Below are 9,078 nucleotides of genomic sequence, written 5' to 3' on the forward strand. Positions count from 1 at the left end.
ATCAACTGCTACACAATCAGATCCTATCGTCTCGTCGAATTAATCAGCTTTTAAAATGGAATGTTTTACATATAATTTTATTATAATCAACAGTATGTAACACTTTTCAATTCCTTCCATGTAGTTATCAAAGTAATAGATTCGAAAATAATTTTAAACTATGATGTAATAGCATATGTATCGTTTTAGAGAGATTCCAATAAACAAATGAGTGGTTTGGTTTGCCTTTTTTTGTTTTACAGCATATCAAGCTTTCTTCAGTTTATTTAATTCTGAATCCAAAGATTTTGAAGAAATATTTTTTAATAGATTATATTTGTTTTTTTTTTCAAGTTAGTTTCTATTTAACCCATAGTTAGGACCCTAACAGGTACTACCACTCCGGGTCAGAGCGGACCTGGGAGCAATGGCAATTAAAAGGTGGCTCCACACTTCCCAAAGTCCGCAAGCTGGGGCCTCACTACTGTATATAATTTAAGGTCATATCAACGACCAAACAAATGAATGAGAGATATCAGTTCCATACATTTGAAGATATTCTGTGGTAATTATTCTACAGTAAAAAAGAAATTATATTGCTTTACATTCATTAAATAATTACATAAATTAATAGGAATATTCATTTATTTTAAAGGATATTTAGGTTTCCATTAGAGTTATTTCCTAGAAGAAAAGGCAATATTTTTTATAAAATAAATATATTTATGGAAACGCCTATTATTTGTAGAAGCAATTTAATCTAATTCATACAAATAGATGAAATATAAACAACGATACCTTACCATAGTTTATAGATTTTAACTTGATGTTTGCATATCTCTTAAAGTAAATTAAACTGTGATATTTAAAGTAAAGAAATATATTAATTTCTTTTAAGTTATTGACAATTGCAGTTATTACATATTTTTAAATTACAAAGTGTATATATCGTTTATTAGAATGAATGTCGTTTATGACAACACAATAATTTCCATTGGCTCATAGTAATACTGGTTCTACAACATTTTAAAACATTTTTGTTTTAAGATTGTTCAATTTAAAATAGATTTTTTTTAAAAACATAATTCAATTTAATATACTTTTTTTATGATAAACCATATTCACCTAAAATGCCAACATATATGTATGTATCGTATAGCGAAAATAGTAACATTTTATGTATAACATGTTAGTAAAAAAAGAATGGAAGTCGTTTTAAATCATTACAATAAATCCTTAGAACTTTAAATACATTTGATTTTCATGAGATAAAAATCATGTGTATATCAATTTCCGGGAGATGCAAATTAAGTAGCTCTGCATTTCTACGTGCTCTTCAAATATTCCTCGCAAATGGGGCTAGAGGACAGAACCGACTGAGAACTGTTTTACTTCATATATATACTAGCGGGGGGTACCCGGCGTTGCCTGGGTGTTTTTAGGTGTGTGTATCGGGGGAATAAGTAATAACCCTGAAACGATGTTAAAAAAATCGGAAAAACCAAATAAAAAAAACAGCGAAAAAACCCCGCTGTGTGTATAGGGGGGGAAGTAAACTAAAGAATAAGCGAAGTAAAAACAATAAAGATACGTTGTCCGCGTGTCTAAAGATGTAAAAGAAAGAAAACAGTTTTTAGACTGGATTGAACCAAGAACGCGGAGGTGAAACTAACTCCAACCACTTAACTGTCTAGACTAACAGTAAGAGGAATTGATTATCGCGTTATAATAATGGTTATAAAACGAGTGAAACAGGTTAGATTGACAGATAACCACTAAATGAGGTCGTCGCAGTGGCGTGACGAGATAACGTAGCAGTTGTTTCCTATCTAGATATCTCTATCTCTCTGTATCTCTTTCTCTCTCTCTCTCTCTCACTTCGTCTCCTTACTCTAAAGACTGGAAAATATCGTCTGGCTGTTTTTATTTTTAAAAACTTCGTTCGTTAATATTTTTTGTAAGCGTATTTTTTTTTTACTTCACATGTTTGGCTTGTTATTTTTCGTTTAACTATCGTGTCTAACTATTTTGAATGTGCTAATAATTTTGGTAACGTTGCTATAGCGTAGAAGTTCATAGTTTAGCTTTAATTAATTTTTTTTACCGATAACAACATTTTTAAATTGTAAATTCAGACTGCCATTATAGCTTGCTGACGTCAAGATCACGTGACATGACTCAGCGGGTTTTACATACAAGTTGACCCAAAAAATAATTTATGTAGAAGAGTTGACGCCCGTATTTTTTAGGGCAGTTATAAATCGATTTAAAAATATGTAATGTCTAACATTAAAATGTCACTTTTTGGGGCCCCCTCCCTGCAGAAAATCGACCAGTTGACGCACTTCTGATAGTCATTTTGGGCCAATTTATCGATATTTTTCGTCCGGAAGGTGGGGCTTTCGTATGATACCAAGTTTGTGAATTTTTGTTCCGTCGGTCAAAAGTTTTTAGCAGACACACAAACATACATACATACATACACACAAACATACATACATTTCGCTTATATATATATACTAGCAGGGCTACCCGGCGTTGCTCGGGACCGTATAAACAATGAAAAAACAAAAGCAGATATTGAACATATGTTTGATTCTTAGGGGAGAGGAATCTTTCATCTCTATGTATTATTTGTTTTATCTACCCTAGGACTGATATTGTTCATGTTTTATCCCTAGCATAGGTAATTTACAGCATGTATATGAAATTGTTTTACCTTAGGGAGAAGAGAACAGGTAATATACAACATAATGTGTCTATATTACATCCCTGGCAACGCCTAGAAACCAGCTAGAACATGTATTTCAGTCAATCTTTATTATATCCTGGGCTATGCCGGGAAACCAGCTAATCTCTTTTTAGTGACTTGACCACCAAAATACCTCCCTAAGTGTGTCCTTTCTTTTGAACTTATTAGATATAGGTATCTAGAAATGTGTGTGAAATTTTGTTGTCTGTAGCGAAATAACACAGTAAACTTAGTGTAGTGTTAGAATAAAGAGCAAAGGAAAAAATTAGAATCATATTTTGTAATTGCAAATCTAAATTTGCTAGCATGTACCAGTATTTGCCAGGTTGTGGAAATTTGGAACTTATAACATATGTAGTGGCCTTTTCCTAGATACCTATTGCTAAAAATTATACTTTCATTTTGTTAGAAAAATCTCTCTTCAGATGCCCTGCATCATTCAAAATAAAAACAAATATTTTTATAATTGTTTCAGTATATTGCTACACAATGTGAAAGTTTTTAACGTTTGTAAAAAAAATCATGAATGTGCTTATATTGCAAAAAAGAAAATATCAGTGCACAGTATTGAAAGTGTTTGAGATTCAAAAGTCTGTAACATTTCTACTAACTTCATAAGATGTCATGTGAGAAACTGAATTGAATATCAAGACATTATCTGAAGCGTTTTTATTTTGGTGTAACATATGTGTTTACAGTGAACTTTAACTTTTAATAAACAGATTGGTATGCAATGACATAGGCTAAGAATCTTTAAAATATATATAAATTGGAAAAATGTGTGAACAAATGAAAAAAAAATGATCCGCTCCACTTGATGATATCAAGCACAGTAATATTTTAGTGAAGAAAATATGAAATTGATGTTCAGTGATTAGTTTGGATGAATGAGAAAATGTAATTGTTTGATGCATAAAAATAACTCAGTTGCTGTATTTGATATTAAGCAGCAAAATATAGTGATTTGAATATTTGGGAAAACATCAAACCAGATTATGTAAAAAGAAAAAAAAAAGATGAAATTAGAAAATATATATTTTATGTTTATGAGTTCTGCCAATCAAAATTTTGTGGCAGAAATTGGGTGATTACCATGCAATTTTATTTTGGTAAAATTCTTAAATTATTAGAATGTTTATTATAATTTCTAATTAGTGACTTGTTATAATCAAAATCCGCCCTAAAGAGTGTCCTTTCTTTTATTAGGTATCAGAGTAGGTATCAAGATTTCTACTTCTATACAAATGTGATATTTCAGATCTGTACATAAAAAATTTGTTGAATATATAGGTTGAGAATTGTTCTGTGTCGCTCTCTCTCACACACACACGCATTCTCACTTTTATAGATATAATAGATAGATTACTCTAGATATATTTCCATATGTCTGAATACCCTATATACAAATTTTCAAATCTGTAGATAAAAAAATTTGTTGAGTATATAGGTTGAAAATTGTTCTCTCTCTCTCTCTCTCACACACACATTCTCAATTTTAGAGATATAATAGATAGATTATGCTAGATATATTTCCATATGTCTGAATACCCTATATACAAATTTTCTAATCTGTAGATCCAATATTTGTTGAATATATAGGTTGAAAATTGTTCTTACTCTCTCTCTCTCTCTCTCTGGCTACCTCACACACACATTCTAACTTTTATAGATATAATAGATAGATTATGCTAGATATATTTCCATATGTGTGAATACCCTATATACAAATTTTCTAATTTGTAGATAAAAAATTTGTAGAGTGCATAGGTTGAGAATTGTTCTCTCTATCTCTCACACACACACATTCTAACTTTTAATGATATAATAGATTATGCTAGATATATTTCGATATTTCTGAATACCCTATATATAAAAATTTGTTGAATGTATAGGTTGAGAACTGTTCTCTCTCTCTCTCTCTCTCGCTCACACACACACACATTCTCACTTTTATAGATATAATAGAAAGATTATCCTAGATATATTTCTATTTGTATGAATACTCTATATACAAATTTTAAAATCTGTAGATAAAGAATTTGTTGAGTATATGGGTTGAGAATTGTTCTCTCTCTCTCTCTCTCTCTCTCACACACACACACACATTCTCACTTTTATAGATATAATAGATTATGCTAGATATATTTCCATATGTCTGAATACCCTATATACAAATTTTCAAATCTGTAGATAAAAAATTTGTTGAGTATATAGGTTGAGAATTGTTCTCTCTCTCTCTATCACACACATTCTCACTTTTATAGATATAATAGACAGATTATGCCAGATATATTAAAATATGTCTGAATGCCCAATATACAAATTTTGAAATCTGTAGATAAAAAATTTGTTGTATACATAGGTTGACAATTGTCCTCTCTCTCACACACACACACATTCTCACTTTTATACATATAATAGATAGATTATGCTAGATATATTTCTATATGTCTGAACACCCTATATACAAATGTTCAAATCTGTGGATAAAAAATTTGTTGAATGTATAGGTTGAGAATTTTTATCTCTCTCTTTTTCTCTCTCTCTCTCTCGCTATCTCACACACACGCATTCTCACTTTTATAGATAAAATAGATAGATTATGCTAGATATATTTCCATATGTCTGAATACCCTATATACAAAGTTTCAAATCTGTAGATAAAAAATTTGTTGAATATATAGGTTTAGAATTGTTCTGTCTCTCTCTCACACACACATTCTAACTTTTGTAGTTATAATAGATAGATTATGCTAGATATATTTCCATATGTCTGAATACCCTATATACAAATTTTCTAAACTGTAGGTAAAAAATTTGTTGAGTATGTAGGTTAAGAATTGTTCTCTCTCTCTCTCACACACACACACACACAAGTTCTCACTTTTATAGATATAATAGATAGATTATGCTAGATATATTTCTATATGTCTGCCTACCCTATATACAAATTTCCAAATCTGTGCCCAAAAATGTGTGGAATATATAGGTTGAGAATTGTTCTCTCTCTCTCTCTCTCACACATATTCTCACTTTTATAGGTTATATAGGTTGAGAATTTTTTGCTCTTTCCATCACTCACATTCACACTTTTATAGATATAATACATAGATTATGCCAGATATATTTACATATGTCTGAATACCCAATATACACATTTTCAAATCTGTAGATAAAAAATTAGTTGAATATATAGGTTGAGAATTGTTCTCTCTCTCTCTCTTTCTCTCTCTCTCACACACACATTCTCACTTTTATAGATATAATAGATAGATTATGCTAGATATATTTCCATACGTCTGAATACCCTATATCCAAATTTTCTAATATGTAGATAAAAAATTTGTTGAATATATAGGGTGAGAATTTTCCTTCCTCTCTTTCTCTCTCTCTCTTTCTCACACACACACAAGCTGAAAATTGTTCTCTCTCTCTCTCTGACTCTCTCTCTCTCTCTCACACACACACACATGGTCATTTTATAGATATAATAGATAGGTTATGCTAGATATATTTCTATATGTCTGAATACCCTATATACAAATTTTTAAATCTGTAGATAAAAAATTTGTTGAGTATATAGGTTGAGAATTGTTCTTTCTCTCTCTCTCACACACACATTCTCACTTTTATAGATATAATAGATTATGCTAGATATATTTCCAAATGTCTGAATACCCTATATACAAATTTTCAAATCTGTAAAGATAGAATTTGTTGAATATATAGGTTGAGAATTGTTCTCTCTCTCTCTCTTTCACACACATTCTCACTTTTATAGATATAATAGATAGATTATGCTAGATATATTTCCTTATGTCTGAATACCCTATATACAAATTATCAAATCTGTAGATACAAAATTTGTTGAGTATATAGGTTGAGAATTGTTCTCTCTCTCTCTCTCTCACTCACTCACTCACTCACTCACTCACACACACACACACACACATTCCAAATTTTATAGATATAATAGATTATGCTAGATATATTTCCATATGTCTGAATACCCTGTATACAAATTTTCAGATCTGTACATAAAAATTAGTTGAATATATAGGTTGAGAATTGTTCTCTCTCTCTCTCTTCTCTCTCTCTCTTTCACACACATTCTCACTTTTCTAGATATAATAGATAGATTATGCTAGATATATTTCCATATGTCTGAATACCCTATATACAAATTTTCTAATCGGTAGATAAAAAATTTGTTGAATATATAGGGTGAGAATTGTACTTACTCTCTCTCTCTCTCTCTCTCTCACGCACACATTCTCACTTTTATGGATATAATAGATAGATTATGCTGGATATATTTCCATATGTCTGAATACCCTATATACAAATGGTCAAATCTGTAGATAACAAATTTATTTAATAGATAGGTTGAGAATTGTTCTCTCTCTCTCTCTCGCAACCTTACACACACAACCACACGCAAACATTCTGACTTTTATAGATATAATAGATCGATTATGCTAGATATATTTCCATATGTCTGAATACCCAATATACAAATTTTCAAATCTGTAGGTAAAAAATTTGTTGAATATATAGGTTGAGAATTGTTCTCTCTCTCTCACACACTCACATTCTCACTTTTATAGATATAATGTATAGATTATGCTAGATATATTTCTATATGTCTGAATACCCTATATACAAAGTTTAAAATCCGTAGATAAAAATACGTTGAGTATATAGGTTGAGAATTGTTCTCTCTCTCTCTTACGCACACACACACACACACACACACACACACATTTTCACTTTTATAGATATAATAGATAGATTATGCTAGATATATTTCCATATGTCTGAATACCCTATATACAAATTTTCAAATCTGTAGATAAAAAATGTATTGAATATATAGGTTGAGAATTGTTGTCTCTCTCTCTCTCTCTCTCTCTCTCTCTCTCTCTCTCTGGCTACCTCACACACACACACATTTTCACTTTTATAGATATAATAGATAGATTATGCTAGATATATTTCCATATGTCTGAATACCCTATATACAAACTTTCAAATCTGTAGATAAAAAATTTGTTGAGTATATAGGTTGAGAATTGTTCTCTCTCTCTCACACGAAACTGTGCGCTCGGCTTCTTCCCCCCCCCTTCCCACCCCAAATGCTTGGGAAACTGTGCACTGTTTTTGTTGGTTTTCAAGCTGCCTCTTCCCCCCCCCACACACACACACAGTTTAACAGTAGTAGGAGGTCAAGAGAAAGAGGGTGAGAGAGAGAGAAGAGTAAGTTGGTGAGAGAGAGAGAGAAAAGAGAAAGAGGGTGTTGGTTTTATATTTTTATTATCGTCTAATATTTTGAAAGCTGAATTTCTAATAAAATGTGCATCTATAGGAGATAATGCCTGGGAATGTGTCCCCCCCCCACAGTTTAACAGTGGTGTGACGTCAAGAGAAAGAGGGTGAGAGAGAGGGAAGAGTAAGTGGGTGAGAGAGAGAAAGAGAGAGAAAAAAAAAGAAAGACGGTGTTGGTTTTGTGAAAAAAGTTGTTATTTACAATTGTTCGCATTCTTGGCCTTTTGGTCAAGATCAAAGTGTAGTATCTGTTCTTCAGATGCTGCACTTCTATTTCTTGTTCTCTTTCGGTGGAGGAGAAATCCTCCACGACTGAGACAATTTTTATTTTTGTACCTTTTCTCCACGTTAAAAAACGACCCTGGTGTCTAACTCTGTCCCGTGGGGAGGCATAGTAAATAGGTACAATTGTTCGCCATTAGTGGATGTTGACGTCACGTCACGTGACATGACTAAGCGTTTTTTTTTTTAGTATGAATAACATTTTTTGTTTTAATTATAAAGTCTACACTTAATTTTATAGAAAATGATGTATATATAATAGAAAAAAAAAATTACTGGTTTTGTTGGATTCAAGTGGATCCCCCCCCTCCAGTTTAAGAGATAGCAGGTCACGTGGTAATATACAAAATGGCTAGCGTAAATATAAAGATCGGTTTTTTTATCGACGAATATTTTGAAAGCTGAATTTTTTTTTATTCCTGTACATTTTTTCCTGATATTTTTCGTTAAAACTCTTGTATAAATACTATTTTTAACCAGTTAAATACGTTGGAGACATTGTCATGGAGTTTAATAATCTCTAGAACAAAGCAGAAGAGAAATTACAAAAGTATCGGTAAAACAAAGTGTTTGTTTACATTTGTTCGCCATTACTGGATGTTGACGTCACGTCACGTGACATGACTAAGCGTTTTTGGATTATGTAATATTAACATTAAAATGACAGGTTTTTTGGGGGGCCCCCCTAGGAGAGAAATGATCAGTTCACCCCCTTTTAATGGTCCGTTTGGTGTGGAATT

At 31.4% G+C, this 9,078-nt stretch overlaps 1 pseudogene; it reads left to right on the plus strand.

Moving 5' to 3' along the window:
- Nucleotides 1-8,263: 8,263 nt before the first annotated feature.
- LOC145246297 (U2 spliceosomal RNA) lies at nucleotides 8,264-8,397 on the plus strand (annotated as a pseudogene).
- The last annotated feature ends 681 nt before the right edge of the window (nucleotides 8,398-9,078 follow it).

This window comes from Euprymna scolopes, chromosome 23, assembly GCF_053919585.1.
Source record: "Euprymna scolopes isolate OS-2025 chromosome 23, ASM5391958v1, whole genome shotgun sequence".
NCBI lineage: Eukaryota > Metazoa > Mollusca > Cephalopoda > Sepiida > Sepiolidae > Euprymna > Euprymna scolopes.